Source organism: Mobula hypostoma, chromosome 8 (genome assembly GCF_963921235.1).
Source record: "Mobula hypostoma chromosome 8, sMobHyp1.1, whole genome shotgun sequence".
Taxonomy (NCBI): Eukaryota; Metazoa; Chordata; class Chondrichthyes; order Myliobatiformes; family Myliobatidae; genus Mobula; species Mobula hypostoma.
This window is the reverse complement of record NC_086104.1, coordinates 96870908-96891623: the sequence shown is the minus strand read 5'-3', so window position 1 is coordinate 96891623 and position 20716 is coordinate 96870908. Positions and strand designations below refer to the sequence as shown.

At 41.9% G+C, this 20716-nt stretch overlaps 1 protein-coding gene across 2 annotated transcripts in view; it reads left to right on the top strand.

Annotated features, from left to right (window-relative positions):
• Positions 1-20716, top strand: part of LOC134350181 (parkin coregulated gene protein-like) — a 246547-nt gene that overhangs the window by 74690 nt on the left and 151141 nt on the right. The gene's annotated exons all lie outside the window — the stretch shown is intronic.

Genomic DNA, 20716 nt, shown 5'->3' with positions numbered 1-20716 from the left:
GTCACTTTCTTTAAGTGTGTGGTTCCATCAAGTCCATATCAGTCACATTAGTTTGTCTTGTATGTTTTTTTCTGGTAATTGCAATTTTTATGTTTCTCCCTCTCTATTGTCTCTTGATTATTATTGCTGTGTCTTAAGTTGCTGCTATCATGAAAACAGTAATGTAGAGTCTCTTCCTGTTTTCCTTTCCCATGATTGATTCCCAAGTTTATTCCATAAGGAACTAAAGAGTACATTATCTGTTCTGTTCATTTGGATATAACTGTAAAAGTTCTTATTTTCTGTAGTTACATTATATTCTAATTTTCTCTCATACTCCCTTTCCAAAAAATTAACAATCTTCTGGTCTACCACTAATCTTCACAACACTGTATGCTATTTCTTTCGAGTTGAAACCATTCTTAACTTCCCAAATTAGCCATGAATGGTACATCTTTCTCATGAATATTTTATCTCTTTTCATAATTGCCTTCATTTGTGTCCAAACCTAGTTTCTCACCCTTGAGCAGAGTTTGAAGCTCTACTATACTTTCCTAAGGGATCTTTTACAATGATGTCATTAATTAATCCTGTTGCATTATGCAAAACCAAAACTAAACCATAGTTGGTTCCTCAACATATTGCTGTAAAGAGCTGCCATGAATGTGCTCCAAGAACTTGTCCTCAAGCTAAACCTGTTAATTTTAATTTGTATGATTTGTGGTAATAAAAATCATCCATGATTATTGCAGCACCTTCCTTACAAACCCCCATTACTGTTTGATTTATGCTTTGTGTGAACAGCCATAAGTAGGCAGTACATTACCGAGGACCTCATTTGTTCTTTACATACTGGCTGTGTGGTGAAAAAAGCACAACAGCAGCTCTTTCACCTTAGACGGTTGAAGAAGTTCGGCATGAGTCCCCAAATCCTAAGGACTTTCTGCAGGGGCACAATTGAGAGCATCCTGACTGGCTGTATCACTGCTTGGTATGGGAACTGTCCTTCTCTCAATGCACAGGACTCTGGAGAGAGTGGTGTGGACAGCCCAGCGCATCTGTGGATGTGAACTTCCCACTATTCAGGATACTTATAGCGACAGATGCGTAAAAAGGGCCTGAAGGATCGTTGGAGACCCAAGTAACCCTAACCACAGACTGTTCCAGCTGCTGCCATTCAGGAAGCAGTACCACAACATTAAAGCCAGGACCAACAGGCTCCGCGACAGTTTTTTCCACCAGGCCATCAGACTGATTAATTTACGCCGACACAATTGTATTTCTGAGCTATATTAACTGTTCTGTTGTATATCTTACTGTATATACTATTTATTACAAATTATTATAATTTCCGCATTGCACATTCAGACAGAGACATAATGTAAAGATTTTTACTCCTCATGTATGTGAAGAATGTAAGAAAGAAAGTCAATTCAGTTGTCTTATCATGTAGCTATTGTTAGGGCCTATGTGTTCTTCAGTGACTTCTTGCTATTTCTTATCTGATTCTATATCGTGAGTTTCTAAGCGAGTATTATTGAGAATCAGAATTAGGTTTATTATCACTGTCTTTTATAATGCGATTTTATATTTTTTTTGCAGCTGTATAGTACACAGACATAAAATTTTAAAAATAAAATTGAGTGGAAAAGGAAATAGTGTAGAAGATACAGAGATACTGTAGAAGAGATATAGATAGGTTAAGTGAGTGAGCAAGGGTCTGGCAGATGGAGTACAATGTTGATAAATGCAAGGTCATCAATTTTGGAAGGAAAAATGAAAGAGCAGATTATTATTTACATGGTAAAAAAAATTGCAGCATGCTACTGTGCAGAGGGACTTGGAAGTGCTTGTGCATGAATCACAAGAGATTGGTTTGCAGGTGCAGCAGACTATCAAGAAGGCAAATGGAATGTTGACCTTCATTGCTAGGGGGATTGAACTTAAGAGCAGGGAGGTCATGGTGAGGCAGAACCCTGTACAGTTGCAGCATACCTGGAGACACACCTTGCGTACTGCACGCAGTTCTGGTCTCCTTACCTGAAGAAAGATATACTGGCTTTGGAGGCAGTGCAGAGGAGGTTCACCAGGTTGTTTCCAGAGATAAGAGGGTTAGACTATGAGGAGAGGTTGAATTGCCTGAGACTGTACTTGCTGGAATTCTGAAGAATGAGAGGAGATCTTATAGAAACATATAAAATTATGAAAGGGATAAATAAGATAGAGGCAGGATAGTTGTTTCCACTGGTAGGTGAGATTAGAACTAGGGGGCATAGCCTCAAGATTCAGGAGAGTAGATTTAGGATGGAGATGAGGAGGAACTGCTTTTCCCAGAGAGTGGTGAATCTGTGGAATTCCCTGCCCAATGAAGCAGTGGAGGCTGCCTCAGTAAATACATTTAAGACAAAGTTGGATAGATTTTTACATAATAGGGGAATTAAGGGTTATGGGGAAAAGGCGGGTAGGTGGAGATGAGTCCATGGCCAGATCTTATCGATGGCGGAGCAGGCTCGACAGGCCAGATGGCCTACTTCTGCTCCTGTTTCTTACGTTCTTATGTTCTAATGCTAATAAATAAATAATGCAAATAAACAGAATAATAAGGTAGTGTTCATAGGTTCGTGGACAGTTCAGAAATCTGAAGATGGAGGGAAGAAGCTGTTCCTGAATCATTCCTCATCTCTGCGGTAATCTCATCCTTTATTGACAGAGCTACTTTGTTTCCTTTTGCTTCCTGCCTATGCTTTGTAATCTGCAGGATGAATGCATAGACTGGGAAAACAATAGCCTCTCAGCGCAAAATACTGTACTATGTTGTTTCTCGACACAAATGCTCCTTGACAATATTCTTTGACAGGCTTTCATTTTATTATCGATGCCCAGCAGCTCTCATCAATAGACTTCCTTATCAAAATTCTTATCTATGAGCATTTTGTAACAGAATGCAATTACAACTCAACCTCCTGATGTCAACTGCTGTGTGCACATCTGGGCTGGATGTGGCCAGCAAGAGAGCTAAAACAAACAAAAAAAGATCAAATCCTATCATCTATTCTTCCTTTTACATCTCATAGCTTCACATTTTCTGACTTACAACCTACAGATCAAGTTACAATGCATCTTCGTCATCACAGTTTTTAAACAGTTCCTCCACTTTGTGACCAGGTTTTATTCTTGGGTATCTTAAGCATTTGAATGGAACGCCATAGTTCACCATTTCCAAGATCAGATTACATTATCTGCCACACGGTACCTTCACCATTTCCAAGATCAGATTACATTATCTGCCACACGGTACCTGTTGCTATCCATTTTAGCACCTTCACTCCCAGCCCAACTCCAGCAAAACCTTTGCTATTCAAATGCCAATGCGTACAAGGTAATATTAATCCCACATTCTAACAATCGCCAGAAAGAGAAATGGCTGTCCCCATAAGCTATGATGACAGAACCACAACCAAATTACCTTTTTTGATAATAGTCATTGACCAGAGGATTAACTGGACCAATCTAGTCGACAAAAGTTGAACAAGAGCTGGGTGATTTTCTGTGACTGTTTCACCAACTAAACCCAAAAATTCTGAACATTTTCAGATTCCAGTGCTCTAGAGAAAACAACCCAGGTTTGTTCAATATCTCTTTATAGCACACGCCTCTAATCCAGACAGCGTTCTGGTAAATCTTCTATTCACCGTCTCCAAAGCCTTCCACTTCTTTCCTATAATGAAGCAACTATAATTGAATGCAATAGTCGCGATCAGGGGTTCCCAACCTAGGGTCTACAGATCCCTTAGTTAATGGTAGGGGGTCCATGGCCTAAAATAGGTTGGAAATCCCTGCTCCAGGTGAGCCTAACTGGAGTTTTATTAAGCTACAAAATATCTTCCCAACTCTTGATCTCATTCCTCAACTAATATGCCTTCTTTACCACCCTATGAATCTGAGTAGCCATTTTCAAGGAGCTGTGGGCTTGGATCCCGAGATCTGTTGAGATTTTTGACAGGTCTTGCTGCTAAGAGTGTACAGCCCTTCGCATTTGATCTCCTAAGGTGCAACTCTTCATATTTGGATGTGTTAATCTCCATCTGCCATTTCTCTGCCCATATCTGAACTGATCTAAGGCAGTATCCAAAACACCACTGATCTTCATATTGTATACAAACTTACTAACCCATCCACCTACATTTTTGACAAGATCATTCACATATATTTTTAACAGCAGAGGTCCCAGTACTGATCATTGCAAAACACCACTAGTCACAGGCCTTCAGTCAGAAGTCCCATCAATGACTACCCTCTATCTTCTATGGTCAAGCCAATTCTGAATCCAGACTGCCAATTCACATGGATCCTATGCATCTTAATTTTCTGGATGAGCCTCCCATGAAAGACCTTGACAAACACCTTACCAAAATCCATTTAGACAATATCCACAGCTTTACCTTCATCAATCACCTTACTCAACATCTTGAAAAACTCAATCACATTTGTAAGACACGACTTGCCCAAAAAAAAGCCATGCTGACTGTCCTTAATTAGGCCATGGTTTTTTCAAATACTCTAAATCCTATCCCTAAGAGTCCTCTCCAGCCAATTCCCTACCACCGACATGAGGCTTACTGGTCCATAGTTTCCATGATTATCACTTCTTGCCTTCTAGACCATTCCCCCAGTCTACCAGGATCTTTCATGTGGCTAGAGATATTAGTCAGGGCTTCAGTAACCTTATCTCTTGCCTCCCTCATTAACAAGATATATCCCATCAGGCCCTAGGGACTTACCCACATTAATGTTCTTTAAGAGACCCAACACTGCCCCAACATAGCTTTTTATGCGTGCTCCACACCGACCTCACTATCCTGCACATCCTTCTGCTTGGTAGATACTGAGAACAGTACTCGTTTAGGACCTCCCTCATATTCTCTGACTCCAAGAACATGTTCCCTGCTTTATATTTGAATGCTCCTACCTGCTCCCTAGTTATCCTCTTGCTCTTGATGTATATGTAGAATGCCTTGGGATTCCATCTTTAAACTGACTTGCCAAAGAAAAGTCAGATTAAGGAGAATCCCAAGGCATTCTATACAACCATTGGTCCCTCCTGACTTTACTAATTCCTTTCTTGAGTTCTTTTCTGGCTTCTTTATAATCCTCAAAGATTTTGTTTGATCTTAGCTTTCTAAACTTACAAACGCTCCATTTTCTTGACTAAATTAACACCTCTCTCGACATCTACCTTGCTTTGCCATCCCCGTCTTTCCTTCTTACTGAAACTACTTGTCCTGAACTCTGTTTAGTTTGTCTTTAAGCACGCTGCACATGTCAGATGTTGACTTGCCCAAACATCATCAGTTCCCAATTAACTCTCTGTAGTTCTTGCCTAATACTCTTGTAATTTGCCCTGCTCCAATTTAATACTCTCCAACAAGGTCATACTTAGCCATATATACTCAGTGGCCACTTTTTTAGGTACACCTGTACCCCTTGTTAATGCAAATATCCAATTAACTAATCATGTGGCAGCAGCTCAATGTATAAAAACAAATAGACATGGTTAAGAGGTTCAGTTGTTATTCAGCTCAAACATCAGAACGGGGGAAGAAAGGTGATCAAAGTGACTTTGATTGTGGAATGATGGTTGTTGCCAAATGGGGTAATTTGAGTATCTCAGAAACTGCTGGGTTTTTCCACACACAACAGTCTAGAGTTTGCAGACAATGGTTCAAAAAACAAAAAAAAAACATCCAATTCATGGCAGTTCTTGTGGGCAAAAATGCCTTGTTAATGAGGGAGGTCAGAGAGGAACGGCCAGACTGGATCAAACTAACAGGAAGGTGACAATAATTCAAATTACCACATGTTACAACAGTGGCATGCAGAAGAACATCTCTGAATGCACATGTTGAACCTTGAAGTGGGTGGGCTATGGCAGCAGAAGACCATGAACATACACTCCAGTGGCCACTTTATTCCGTAAAGGAGATAGCTAATAAAGTGATCACTGAACTGTACATAACCATCTTAAGCCATTTATACCACCTTAAAACTGAAGGTGTTGTGATCACTGTTCCTTCACTGTTCTCCCATTGAAAGGTCAGTCACCTGGCCAAGCCCATTCATTATCAAACACCAGCCTCAGAATAGCCTCTTCCCCATGTTTGACTACCAAAATATTAATTTAAGAAACCCTCCTGGATGTACCTAACAAATTCTAACCTGTCTAAGCTTCTTAGATTGAAGAGTTCCCAGTCTATTTAAAGGAAGTTGAAGTCATCCACTACAACAACCCTGTTATTTTTTCATCTTTCCGCACTCTGCCTGCCTGCAGTCTCCTCTTTGTCTAGGTGACTATTGGTATGGTCTGTAACTTCTTCCCTTTTTCCTCCTTCTCTATCTCTTTATAAAACATTGAAACCTTGGAACGTCAAGCATCTATTCCATCCTCCTCACAACCAATTACCTGTAATAGCTGCAACATCATAGTTCCAAGTAATAATCCATGTTCTAAGCTCATCGCACTTACCCATATTACTCCCAGCATTAAAATATACATATTTCAAGCTGTCCATCCTGTTCTGTCTATTACGTTCCACCTACCTGTTCCTACTGGTCATCTATCTTCTTTCAACCTTGCCACTCTCTGACCCAGTGTTCTGGTTCAAAACCCCTGCCAAACTAGTTTAAACCATACTGAGTAGCACTAATGAAGCTCCTGGCCAGGATATTGCTTCTCCTCCAGTCACTCATGTACAGGCCATCCTGCCCCAGAAGAGGTTTCAATGCTCCAAGTACATGAAACCCTGCCCCCTGCACCCGCTACGAGGCCACACATTTGTCTGCTCTTTCTCCTTTCTGTTTCCAACCTAACAAGCACATGACAACAGAGATGGCCACGTTTGAGGTTCTATTTTCAGCATCTTACCTGACTCTCTATATTCACTGGGAAGGGCCTCATCCCCGTCTGCCAATATCATTGGTGTCCCTGTACAGCTCAATCTTTGGTTGCACACCCTTCTCCTTGAGGATGTTCTCGACCCTGGCACCCCAGAAGCAACACACCATCGTGGCATCTTTTTCACAGCCATGGAATCTCTTGTCTGTCCCCCGAGTTACCAAGTCTCCTGTCACTATTGCTCAGCCTGGCTTTATTTACCCTTCCACACTGAGCTTCAGAGCCAGCCACAGTGCTACTGACCTGACTGCTGCTGCTGTCCTGCCCGAGGTCATTATCCCCATCCCCCAGCGGTATCCAAGGGGGTATACTTGTTGCTGAAAGGAATGGCCACAGAGGTATCCTGCGTCTCTGTCTTTTCCCCTTACCTCCCTGGTGATCACTCATCTGCAGCCTGTACCTTAGGTGTGACCACCACACTGAATCTCTTGTCAGTGGTTCTCTCAGCACCATGGATGATGCTAAGTACGTTCAGTTCCAGCTCCATCATATTCACACTCTGCCACGAGCTGCAGGAACACTTCCTATCGGTCAAGCCATGAGGCCTAAGATCTCCCACAAGGTAGGAGGAGCCTGCCCTAATGGACTTCCCAGTACTCCAATAGGAGCTCTGAGGGAAACCAATGGGGCAACTCAAGCAAGTTTGCCACGACCTTCTCAGAGTAACTTAGGCCAGGAAATTAATGCTGTTGTGCCAGCAGCCGTACTCAAGGACAAAACTTTTTTAAAACCTGCTGATAAATATTTCATCACTGTTGACTAAATGGTACGATACATTATTAGAAATTTGGTGCACAAACAAGGTCAGACTGTGCAATCACAGTGAAACCAGTTCATGGTTTCAATTCTGCTAAAATAATCAGGCTTAAATTGAAGTTCAGCCTTTAGGGAGAGGTTGAGATCAAGTCAAAACTTGATTAAAGTAATTCAAAGACAAAAGCTATAAATCAAGGCATCAATATGATCATGCCATTGTGAATGTAATATTTTACTTTGTCGTGTTATTTAAACCTATATTGGGGTTATTGGGCATTTCATTCACAGGAAAAATAATGCATTTTTGTTCAAATTGTATCTTAAGCAATTAGTGTGAAAGATAAATGTGAGTGCCCTGTTGAAAACCCAGCAGGTTATGAGCAGGTCTCTTCATGTGAGGTGTGCTTTACACCTCTCTAAAAATCCCATCATAGAGATCATGGATATGTCAAAAGATGGCATTTTTATTTTTAGAAATACTTTATGTGGAAAATATTCAACAAAATATATCCACTACATGTTAAATCCTGTACCTTGTAGACTGTTTCAGCTTTCTGTTGTTATTCTCCAGCAACATTAAGAAAGTGTGGTATAAACACCAGCTTCTACATAATACCTTTCCACACAGGAAAGTAACATCTAACATTTCGGATCCTAAGTCATAAAGAATTTTTTCCACTGTGATTGAAAAGCACTTGTCCCATTCATAGAGTGGCTTAGTAACTGCCCCTAAGGTGCTCTTGTCTCTCGGACTTGGCAAAACCTCCTGCTGTAGAAGAAAAACAAGACAGCTGCCACGTCGCATTTAAGGAGTTTGATAGTTCTGCATTTTACTGAGCTGTGTAATGAAAGATTAAAACATATCAATACCAATGCTTATATAAAGTGTTTTTCTAACAGCGATAACATACTTACCTATTTTCCTTAATGCTTGTGATGGTGAGGCTGCATGGAGTTCAGAGACTCGCAGATGACATGTACAACTCGGCAGCAGTATTCATGAAACATTTGTCGTCATGTTTTGTGGCACTGCACTCATGGATAGAGAAATCTAGCAGCTTAGAAATGACCATTTTTGAAGTACTGTGGACCATTGGCAACACAGAAATGTACACCACCACAATTTGTATTGGACTAATATGTCCCTCATTTGAACCGGAATCAAATCAGGGGATCAGTAATCAGTGCAGGGGTATGCTTGGAAACAGAATCGGGCTAAAATAAAGAATGAGGTACTACCTGGTGGAAATCCTAAATAGCAAAAATCAGAGGCAGCAGACAGCACTAAGTGATTGCATAAATAATGGTTAAATCAAAGCTCTGCAGTCCTGTCACACCTACTCACAGATGGCAGTGAACAATTAAACAGATAATGGAAAGAGGCAGCTTCAACATCGTGCCCATCCTCAAACATAGGGCTGCTAAGAAAAAGACTGAACCATTTACAACCTTGTTCAACCAGGACTGCCAGATATATGATCCACCTTGCCTCCTCCAAAGATTCCCACCATCACAAAAGCCGTCTTTCAGTTAATTTGAGTCACTTTCGGTGAGTCACTTAGGATGAGATAGTTGAGAACACTTCTGGTCAAGATGGCACCTGTGTAGAACACTCCTTTGGTCGACATCTTGTGCATAGACCATGAAACCACATATTTCACTTCTTTTGTCTTTTCCATTTGTTTTTGTCTTGAATGTGACTCTGAAACTGTTGGAGCCTGTGATTTGCAGTTCAGAGATCGTTTGGATGTTTCAGCGCTCTGCAGGCTCTGAGACAATTCCGGGAGGCAGAGGCAGCGTGCAGGATCCTAATGGTGAGAAGGCTGCCAGACAACTCCATTTCGCTGGTTGAAACATCAATTGTTCACAATTAAAGTGATGAGGGGGATTGAGGCGGATAATGGAAGGTGAGATCGCTCTGCTGCTGGAGAGGCGAGACACCCTTTTGAAAGCTGGTGGGATCACTCTGCTACGGAGGGGGGAGGCTGCCTTTTGACTACAGGTGAATCACTCTTCTCTGAAAAGGGGAGACTGCCTTTTGATTGCTGGTATGATCACTCTGCTAATTAGTGTTTATCTCTTAAATGGTGTCATTAATAGCACTATGCAGAAAATAGTACTCTCCCATAACCTAATCACAATGCCCAGACTGGATTTTGTGAAGTCCACTCAGTGATGGAACTAAAACCTGATCCTAAGCCATTTGCAGAAATGATGAGTGCCTCAGGGCAAAATTCGAAAGTATGATGTAGTTTTCAATGGGGTGCTGTGGTCTCTATTTAAAACTTGTCACTGGAATGCAGGCAGCATGTATGGAAAGAGAAACAGTTAACATTTCAGTCTGACAAAGGTGCTTCAGTCTGAAATGTTAACTTTATTTCTCTTTCTTCAGATGCTGTCTAACTTGCTGAACATTTCCAGTAATATTGTGGTTAACTTTTTAGTTCCTATTGGGTTCACTTCATTAACCACTTTTTAATACCAGTTCAAGGATGTTGAACGGAATTGGGGGCATTCCATAATTATTAGCTCTGCCAAGTGATGTCCCAAGAATCACTATTTGTCTGTTAAATATATACCTTCAGGATTTCACTATTTTAAATTAAGTAGCTGCAGGAAGGAAGGTTATAGTTGTGAAGGAATAGCAATAGTAATTCAACCTCAATCAAGCTGAAATTGGTGTCTACCTGAATGAACTTGGAGGTCAGGTGCATTCTAATCATTTGATTGTTCAAAGTACACTTATTATCAATTATGTATAAATTGTACAACCTTGAGATTCTTCTGCTTACAGGCGGGCACAAAGCAAGAAACCTGAGAAAAACCCAAGTTAAAAAAACAGACCAACACCAATGCGTAGAGAGAGAGAAAAGAAAACACAAATCATGCAAAAAATACAAGCAGGTAGCAGCACTCAGAACCAAATTGAGTCCATAGACCTGAGTCCGGAGGAACCGGAACAGGCCCATAGCCTCAATCTCAGTTCATCAACAACAGGGCAAATCATAAGACCATATGATACAGCATCATGATTAGGCTATTTGGCCCATTGAGTCTGCACTACCATTTCATCATAGCTGATCCAATTTTCCTCTCAGCCACAATCTCCTACTTTCCCCCCCGTATCCCTTCATGCCATGACCAATCAAGAATCTATCAATCTCTGCCTTAAATATACATACAGACTTGGCCTCCACAGCTACCTGTGGCAAAGAATTCCACTGATTCACCACTCTCTGGCAAAAGAAATTCCTCCTCACCTCCATTATAAAAGGACACCCCTCTATTCTGAGGCCGTGTCCTCTGGTCTTAGACACTTCCGCCATAGAAAACATCTTGTCCATGTCCACTCTATCAAGGCCTTTTACCATTCAATAGGTTTCCATTAGGTGACCCCTTATTTTTCTGAATTTTAGTGAATGCAGACCCAGAGCCATCAAATGCTCTTCATATGACAAGCCATTCAATTCTGGAATCATTTTTGTGGACCTCCTCTGAACCCCCAGGATCCTTTTAGCACATCCTTCCTAAGATAAAGGGGCCAAAACTACTCACAATACTCTAATTGAGGCCTCACCAGTGCTTTATAAAGTTTCAACATTACATCCTTGCTTTTATATTCTAGTCCTTCCTCACCACAAACTCAACCTGCAAATTAACCTTTAGGGAATCCTGCACAAGGACTTCCTAGTCTCTCTGCACCTCAGTTTTTTGTGTTTTCTCTCCGTTTAGAAAATAGTCAACACTTTCATTCCTTCTACCAAAGTGCATGGCCATGCACTTCCCAACATTGTATTTCACCTGCCATTTCTTTGCCCATTTTCCTAATATGTCTAAGTTCTTCCGTAGCTTCTCTACTTCCTCAAAACTACCTGACCCTCCACCTGGCTTCATATCATCTACAAACTTTGCAACAAAGCCAGCAATTCCATCTTCTGAATCATTGACATATAACATAAAATGAATCGGTCCCAACACAGACCCCTATGGAACACCATTAGTCACAACCAGCCAGAAAAGGCTCCCTTTATTCCCACTCTTTGCCTCCTGCCAATCAGCCTCTCCTTTATCCATGATAGAATATCTCCTGTAATACCATGGGCTCGTAGCTTGTTAAGCAGCCTCATCTGTATCACCTTCTCAAAGGCCTTCTGAAGTACACAACATCAATCGATTCTCCTTTGTCTATCGTGCTTGTATTTCTTCAAAGAATTCCAAATTTGTAGACAAGATTTTTCCTTGAGGAAGCCATGCTGACTATGACCCATTTTATCATGTGCCTCCAAGTACCCTGAGACCTCATCCTTAATAATCGACTCCAACGCCTTCCTAACCACTGAGGTCAGACTAACTGGCCTATAGTTTCCTTTCTTCTGCCTCTCTTCCTTCTTGAAGAGTGAAGTGACATTTGCAATTTTCCAGTCTTCTGGAACCATTCCAAAATCTAATGATTCTTGAAAGATCACTTGTAATGCCTCCACGATCTCTTCATCCACCTTGTTTAGAACTCTGGGATGTACACCATCCAGTCCAGGTGACTTATCTACCTTCAGATCTTTCAATTTCCCAAGAACCTTCTCTCTAGTAATGTTAACTTCACACACTTCATGACCCCTAACCCCAAGAACTTCCACCATACTGGTAGTGTCTTCCACAGTGAAGACTGATGCAAAATACTGATTCAGTTCATCTGCCAGTTCGTTGTCCCTCATTACTACCTCTCCAGCATCATTTTCCAGTGGTCCTATATCCACTCTTGCCTCTCTTTTACACCTCAAGTACCAGGAGAAACTTTGGGTGTCCCCTTTAATATCATTGGCTAGCTTACTTTCGTATTCCATCTTTACTTTCTTAATGGCTTTTTTAGTTGCCTTCTGTTGATTTATAAAAGCTTCCCAATCCTCTAACTTCCCACTAATTTTTGCTTTATTATATGCCCTCTCTTTGGCTTTTATATTGGCTTTATTTACCTATGGCTGTGTCATCTTTCCTTTAGAACACTTTTTCCTCTGTGGGATGTATGTATCTTGTGCCTTCCGAATTGCTTCCAGAAATTTCAGCCATTGCTGCTCTGTTGTCATCCCTGCCAGTGTTCTTTTCCAATCAATACTACTTCTTCTCAAATTTCAGGGTGGATTTGATCTTATTATGATCACTTGACCCAAGGGTTCTTTTACCTTAAGCTCTCTAATCCGTTCTGGTTCATTGCACGACACCCAATCCAGAATAGCTGATCGTCTAATGAGCTTAACCATGAGCTGCTCTAAAAAGCCATCGTGTTGGCACTCTAGAAATTCCCCCTCCTGTAACCCAGCACCAATCTGATTTTCCCAATCTACCTGCATATTGAAATCCCTCATGACTATTGTAACATTACCCTTTTGGCCTGCATTTTCTATTTTCCATTGTAATTTGTAGGCCACATCCTTACTACTGTTTGAGGGTCTGTATACAACTCCAATCAGGGTCTTTTTTTACCCTTGCAGTTCCTTAGCTCTATCCACAATGATTCAACACCAGCCCTATGTCACCTTTTTCTAATGATTTGATTTCATTTTTTACAACAGAGCAATACCACCCCCTCTGCCTTCCTGCCTATCCTTTCGATGCAATGTGTATCCTTGGACATTAAGCTCTATGATCTTTCAGCCATGATTCAGTGATGCCTCCAACATCATACCTGCCAATCTGCAAATGTGCTCCAAGTTCATCAACCTTATTCCATATACTGCACGCATTCAAATACAATATCTTCAGTCCTGCATTCACTCTTTTCAATTTTGTCCACCTTTTACATTGCAACTCATCTTGTTGACTGCAATTTTGCCCTGTCATCAGGCTCTCCTCACTACACATTTCCTCCGTTTGTAAACCAGCTACCTCATCTTCAGCACTATTATCTGCCTTTCCTACGATACTTCGTCCATTGGAATATAGGCAGCTCAGGCTCCATTCTCGACCTTTTGCTTCCTAACTTTGTCTGAGGTCTTACTAACATTTACCTCCAGAACCTCTCCACTAACTGTTCTAGCACTCTGGTTCCCACCAAGTCATCGCAATGTGTGCAGGCACAAAGCATGCAGCAGTTGGAACAGTCTCACAGCCTCAGCGCTGCCGAGAGAGGAGTAAGCATCACGGAAGGGTGAGCAGAATCAGCCCAATCCACACCGCTGGTCCTGACACCCAGCTTTATCAGTCTATCCGGGCTAGCGTTTAAATCATCCCACCACAGCGATATGCTCTGGGTCTCTACCTCACCGCCCAGCCGAAGTCTGTACTCGATCTTTCCAAATCGGCTCCGTGCTTAGGCCGATCCATCCTCGCTCCCTGTTCAGGTGGATGGGCTCAGATTCTCCTCCACACCAACTCCTCTCCGATTCGCTCGTTCCAATCCCATCTCCGATTCTGTCTCTGTCTTGACCATGCCTCGACCTCAGTCTGAACACTCCTGCTCAATCATGCCATTTTCCACCTTTGCATCGCACCCCTTTGAATCAGACTCTCCTTTGCTTACCTCCTCATTGTTTGCACTAATGGTTTACCACAATTTACTCAATAAAGGTGTTATTAATAAAGTATTTCTTGCCTTTTGAGCGACCAGTAAACGGTCACCCCACTTCAATAGCACCATCTTAAACCAGAAACAAAGCATAATTCAAAGCATGAGAAACCAGATGTGCAAAGCAAGTCTTTTACAGAGAATTGTACACCAAACCCATCATTGTTGGTAACTTGGCTCAGTGCTTCCCATCCTGATGAATCACATTGTCCAATCAATTTACTCTATAAAGTTAATGTCTTCAAAGGTTCATTGATTATCAAAGTATAAAACTCTGGAATTCTTCTTCTCCAAATAGCCATGAAACCAGTAGAGGAGGCCGTGGATAGACATATCAGAATGGGAATGGGTCGTGGAATTAAAATGTGTGGCCACTGGGAGATCCTACTTTCCCTGGCAGACAGAGCGTTGGTGTTCAGTGAAACCATCTCCCAGTCTGCGTCAGGCCTTGCCAATATATAGAAGGCCACATCGGGAGCACCGGACGCACTATATCACCCCAGCCGACTCTCAGGTTGGAGGAACAACACCTTATATTGCGTCTGGGTTGCCCCCAACCTGATGGCATGAACATTGACTTCTCCAACTTCTGCTAATGCCCCACCTCCCCCTCGTACCCCATCTGTTATTTATTTATATACATATATTCTTTTTCTCTCTCTCCTTTTTCTCCCTCTGTCCCGCACACTATACCCCTTGCCCATCCTCTGGGTTTTTCCCCCCCTCCCCCTTTTCTTTCTCCCTAGGCCTCTTGTCCCATGATCCTCTCATATCCATTTGCCAATCACCTGTCCAGCTCTTGGCTCCATCCTTCCCCCTCCTGTCTTCCCCTATCATTTTGGATCTCCCCCTCCCCCTCCCACTTTCAAATCTCTTACTAGCTCCTCTTTCAGATAGTCCTGACGAAGGGTCTCGGCCCGAAACGTCAACTGTACCTCTTCCTAGGGATGCTGCATGGCCTGCTGCATTCGCCAGCAACTCTTATGTGTGTTGCTTGAAATTCCAGCCTCTGCAGATTTCCTCGTGTTTACGTTTTTAAAAGTTGTTGCATGATCATCAACCCCCAAATTCCCCCTCCCCGCACAAAAAAAAACAAAAACAGAAGAGGCACATCAACCCCTTCCCCCAAATCCACCTCCCAGGCGTACAAAAAAAAAATCAGAAAGATCAGGCAAAAACACAGAATACAAAAAAACCATAAGATTGAAAAAGTCCATTGTCCAAATCCATATCCAAAACGCAGAAAACCTGGGCAACGTTCTTCCTCTTCGTAGCAGAGTGATCTCACCAGCCATAAAAAATTAGTCTCCTGTCTCTGTAGCAGAGCGATTTCACGAGTAATAAAAAGCCGGTCTCCCATCTCCATAGCAGAGTGATCTCACCAGCGATAAAAGGCAGTCTCTCCTCTCTGCAGCAGAGCAATCTCACCAGCAATAAAGAGGCAGACTCCCCACTCCGTAACAGAGCGATCTGAACAGTCATAAAAAGGCAGTCTCCCCTCTCAGTAACAGAGCAATCCCCCAGCAATAAAAAGGCAGGGAACCAGCATTTCAATCTTCCTCATTGTTTTAATTGGCAAACAAATGTAAAAAACATAAAAGAAGTGAAATAAGTAGATTCATGATCGATCCAGAAGATGTCAACTGTTGTACTCAGGCACCATCTTGACCGGATTTCCTGATGGTTGACTGAGCTAAGGATATGCAAGGTTGAAAGTAACACTAAATAACTGCATGAATTTTATATTTATCAAGTTTACACATTTGTTGGTCTACATGGTGTTGTTATAATAATGTGCACTAACAGAACTTAATTTAATATTTTATTTGTAAAGCTTTAGTCATAATGATAAAAAATACTTCTGTTTATGAAAGGCTTGCAGCATGTGAGTCTCTGGTTTATTTTCACTTTGTGTATTCATTATTAAGTTTGCTTACAGCCTATGGAAGAAATTACCCTATTAAATTATTCGATCATTCCTTCATTAAAATTCAAATAATATTATATAACTAAAATAAAAAAAAACTAAATGAGCAGGATGGACCTGCAGCAACACACATAAATTGCTGCAGGCCAGGCAGCATCTATGGAGAAGAGTAAACAGTCAATGTTTTGGGCTGAGGCTCTTCTTCAGGACTGAGGAGGAAGGGGGAAGATGCCTGAATAAAAGGGTAGGAGGGAGGGGAAGGAAGCTAGCTGGAAAGTGATAGGTGAAGCCAGGTGGATGGAAAAGGTCAAGGGCTGGAGAAGAAAGAATCTGATAGGAGAGGAGAGTGAACCATTGGAAAAAGGGAAGGAGGAGGGGACCCAGGGGGAAGTAACAGGCAGATGAGAAGTGAAAGGTTAGAGTGGGGAATAGTGTGGGGGTAGGGTGAAATTGTTCACTGGAAGGAGAAATCAATATTCATGCCATCAGGTTGGAGGGTACCCAGATGGAATATAAGGTGCTGCTCCTCCGCCCTCAGGATGGCCTCGTCTTGGCACAAGAGGAGGCCATGGATTGATACATGGGAATGGGAATTAAAATTTAAGTGTTTTGCCACTGGGAAGTCCAGCTTGTGGCCAATGGTGTGGAGCTGCTTGACGAAGTGGTCCCCCAGTTTCTGATGGGCCTCATCAACGTAGAGGAGGCTGCATCAGGAGCACCGGACACAGTAGATGACCCCAGCAGATTTGCAGGTTTGAAGCATTGCCTCACCTGGAAGAACAGTTTGGGGCCCTGAATGGAAGTAAGGGGGGAGGTGTATGAGCAGGTGTAGCACTTAGGCCACTTACAGGGATAAGTGTCTGGAGGGAGATTAGTGGGGAGGGATGAATGGACAAGGGAATTAGGGAAAGCAGTGGGGAGGGAGGAGGTAAAAATATGTTGAGCGGTAGGGTCCCAGTGGAGATGGCAGAAGTTGCGGAGGCTCATGGGGTGGTAGATAGAACAAGAGGAACTCTATCACTATTAAGGCGGCAGCTGGAGTGGAACTGATGCAGAGGAGACAAAGAAACTGAGAAAAGGGAATAGCATTTTTACAGGAAACTGGGTGGGATGAGATATTATTGAGATAACTGTGGGAATCAGTAATCTTATAAACATTGGTTGACAGTTTGACACCAGAGATGGAGACAGAGACATCAAGAAAGGGGAGGAAGGTATCAGAGATGGACCAAGTGAATTTAAGGGCAGGGTGAAAGTTAGAGGCAAAGCTGATAAAATTGACAAACTCAGCAAGGGTGCATGAAGCAGTCCCTATGCAGTTGTCAATGTAGCAAAGGAAGAGTTGGGGAGTATAACCAGGGAAGGCTTCGAACATAGACTGTTCTACTTAGCCGACAAGGAGTCAGGCATAGCTTGGGCCATGAGAGTGCCCATGGCTACTCCTCGAGTTTGGAGAAAGTGGGAGGAGCCATTTTCAGAGTGAGGACCAGTTCTGTCAGGTGGAGGAGGGCAGTGGTAGAGGGGGATTGGTTATTTATATTGTCAAGAAAGAAGCAGAGAGCTTTGAGGCCTTCCTGATGGGGGATAGAAGTATATTATAGGGACTAAACATCCATGGTGAAGTTGAGACAGACGGGGCCAGGGAATTGAAAGTTACTAAGGAGATGCTTTATGAAGAACCTGTGTTTTTTTTCTGATGAATAGAAAATGCATCTGGTCCCAAGTGCACTCATCGGATCAGAATCAGGTTTATTATCACTGATATATATTGTGAAATTTGTTGTTTTACGGTAGCAGTGCAGTGCAATACTTAAAAGTGCTATACATTACAATAAGCATATATAAAAATAAATAAGTTAAGTACTGAAGGAGAGAGAAAAATAGAGAGGTAGAGTTCATTGGTTCATGGATCGATCAGAAATCTGATGGTGGAAGGGAAGAAGCTTTTCCTAAAACATTAATGGTAGTAATGAGAAGAGGGCGTGTCCTGGATGGTGAGAGTTCTTCAAGATGAATTCTGCCTCCTTGAGACATTGTCTTTTGAAGATGGTAATCATGAGCATCGAGCTGAGCCTCGATGGTGGGGAGGCTAGTGCTCATGATAGAGTTTACAACTCTCTGCAGCTTTCTCTCATCCTGTGCCAGACAGTGATCCATCAGTCGGAATGCTGTCCATGGTATATCTGTAGAAATTTATGACAGTCTTCAGTGTCATACTAAATCTCCTCAAACTCTTAATGAAATATAGATGCTGGTGTGCCTTCTTTGTATTTGCATCAATATATCGGGCCCAGGATAGATCTTCAGAGACATTGACACTCAGGAATTTGAAGCTGCTCACCCATTCCACTGCTGACCAATCAGAAAGTAAAGTACTATGAAAAGAACCATTTTAGTTATTCAAACTCGAGAAATCGGTAGATGCTGGAAATCCAAAGCAACACATACAAAATGCTGGAGGAACTCAGCAGGCCAGGCAGCATCTGGCCAGGCACACTGGATGTCCTGATGAAGGGTCTCAGCTCGAAACATCGACTGTTTACTCCTTTCCATAGATGCTGTCTAGCCTGCTGAGCTCCTCCAGCATTTTATGTGCGTTGCCTAGTAGTTATTTAGAGGAAATTTTTGTTCGTTTACGGGTTGGGGAGGATGAAGTATGCTAGTTGACAGAAGTCTAAAATCCTTCTGTTCTTATCCACAATACCAGCTCAAAAATGCAATGGTGTTGGGGATATAAAATAGTTTCATAAGATGGGTGCCTCTGTGCTTAAAGTGCATTTCCCACTATTTAGGTTAAGAGTTCAGTCACCATACAAAAACTGCATATGAAATTGGTATTAAGTGTTTCTAATATAAATTAGGAATGTGATATGTTTTTCAGCCCCTTTACCAGTTTGGTCTGTGAAAGAACACAACGTGCAACCTACTGGTCTTTAAAGTAACTGCTCGACGTTGTCACCTAAAAAGCAATCTGAAGGATTTTTGATTTCCATGTTTTGGCATAAGGTGCTCTCTTCAAGCTCTACATTGAAGCTGCGGCTGTTGGCTGGCTGCCAATCCCATTCCTTCTGGATTTGAATGATGGGTTGTCAACACCAGAGACAATGCTTGCAGTTGCTTTCCATATATTTTTGTATGATAGGTTGTTTTGTAAGAATTTATTTTTAAAATACTCTGATGTTCATAAATCAAATCAAAAACTTCATAACGCTCCCTACACTTAGCCCTGCAGGCTTATTAAAATTTAAATGACTTTTTTTAAAGAATATTTGACATTTAATCCACCTTGGAGGCCTATTAGTCTTAAATGAAAGAATGCAAGTCATACTTCACAGGTTACTGCCACCCAGTAGTAATTGAAACTATTTCAGCTTAATATCCATGTGCTGTTTATATCCATCGTCCATATGCGGTTGTGATTTTGAATGCATTGTGTTCCATTGTTATAGCTCCCCCACTTTCCCAAGTGAATCTGACAGACAATACCAATTTCACCAATAGGTGGCCCACTGCACATGTGCTTGTAACCTCATTAAACAACTCCACCCCATCCCCAGTTCCTTTCGCTTCTATCCCTGACCTAAACTTCTGCCAGTGTTTGACTCAGTTATATAAAAAAAAGTTCCAGGCTGTGACTGGTAGGGTAGCAAAACTGTAGGGTCTGTGCTACAAGAACAGTCTGAAGGCTTCTTTTAACGAAATTTCTGTATGCAAGCCTCACTGCTTGGTCTTTGTTCAGTGTCCTTGGCAGAGTCTGAAAGAAGCAAGCCTGCAATGAACAGGCCTAGAGTGTCACTCAACAGAAATAATAAGCCATTGTCTTCATTAAACAGCCCTTGTTTTAGCAAATAGATCTCTGAAAATGTAGAAAAAGACTGGAAGGGAGTGCTTTAAAAAATTACTGAGAGAGCAGTCTTTGTTTCACTGTATGGTTAGTTACAGAGAGATTCATATTCAAATGGACCAGGGTTGTGAATTGGTTGTTCACACGTTCTCATGCACCCAGGATGGCTGTGATTAAAGCTAATTACAATGACGAATGAAATTTTAACAAGAGTACTCAATCACATTGTTGTTCATGCATGAAGCAAGAAGCTTTTACCAATGGAGGTGTGATTTCTCCAGTGTTTGGAGAAAGCACAGAGACTCTGTTTAAAACAAAATGTGCATTTTATCAGTTCACATTTAATATGCAGTGGTATGAATTTCGCTTTGTTCTTTCTGGTTTACAAGAAAAAGCACTGGGATGTCAGCCATGGTATAATGAAAACAGAAAATGCTCGAAACACTCAGTAACTCAGGCAGCATCCATGGATTGAGAAACAGTTAACCTTTCTGGTCTGAGATGATTCATCAGAACTGAGAAAGCAAAAAAAAACAAGTTAGTTTTCAGTACTAGAGAAAGTGGAGGAGAATGGTTTGGATAAAGGAAGCATCTCTGAAGGGATGAGACCAAATGACTTACTACAGACATCCCACCTCTCCCGGAAGTTCCGGGAGTCTCACGCATATTAATAGTGGCTGTCTGATGCCCGCAAATTAT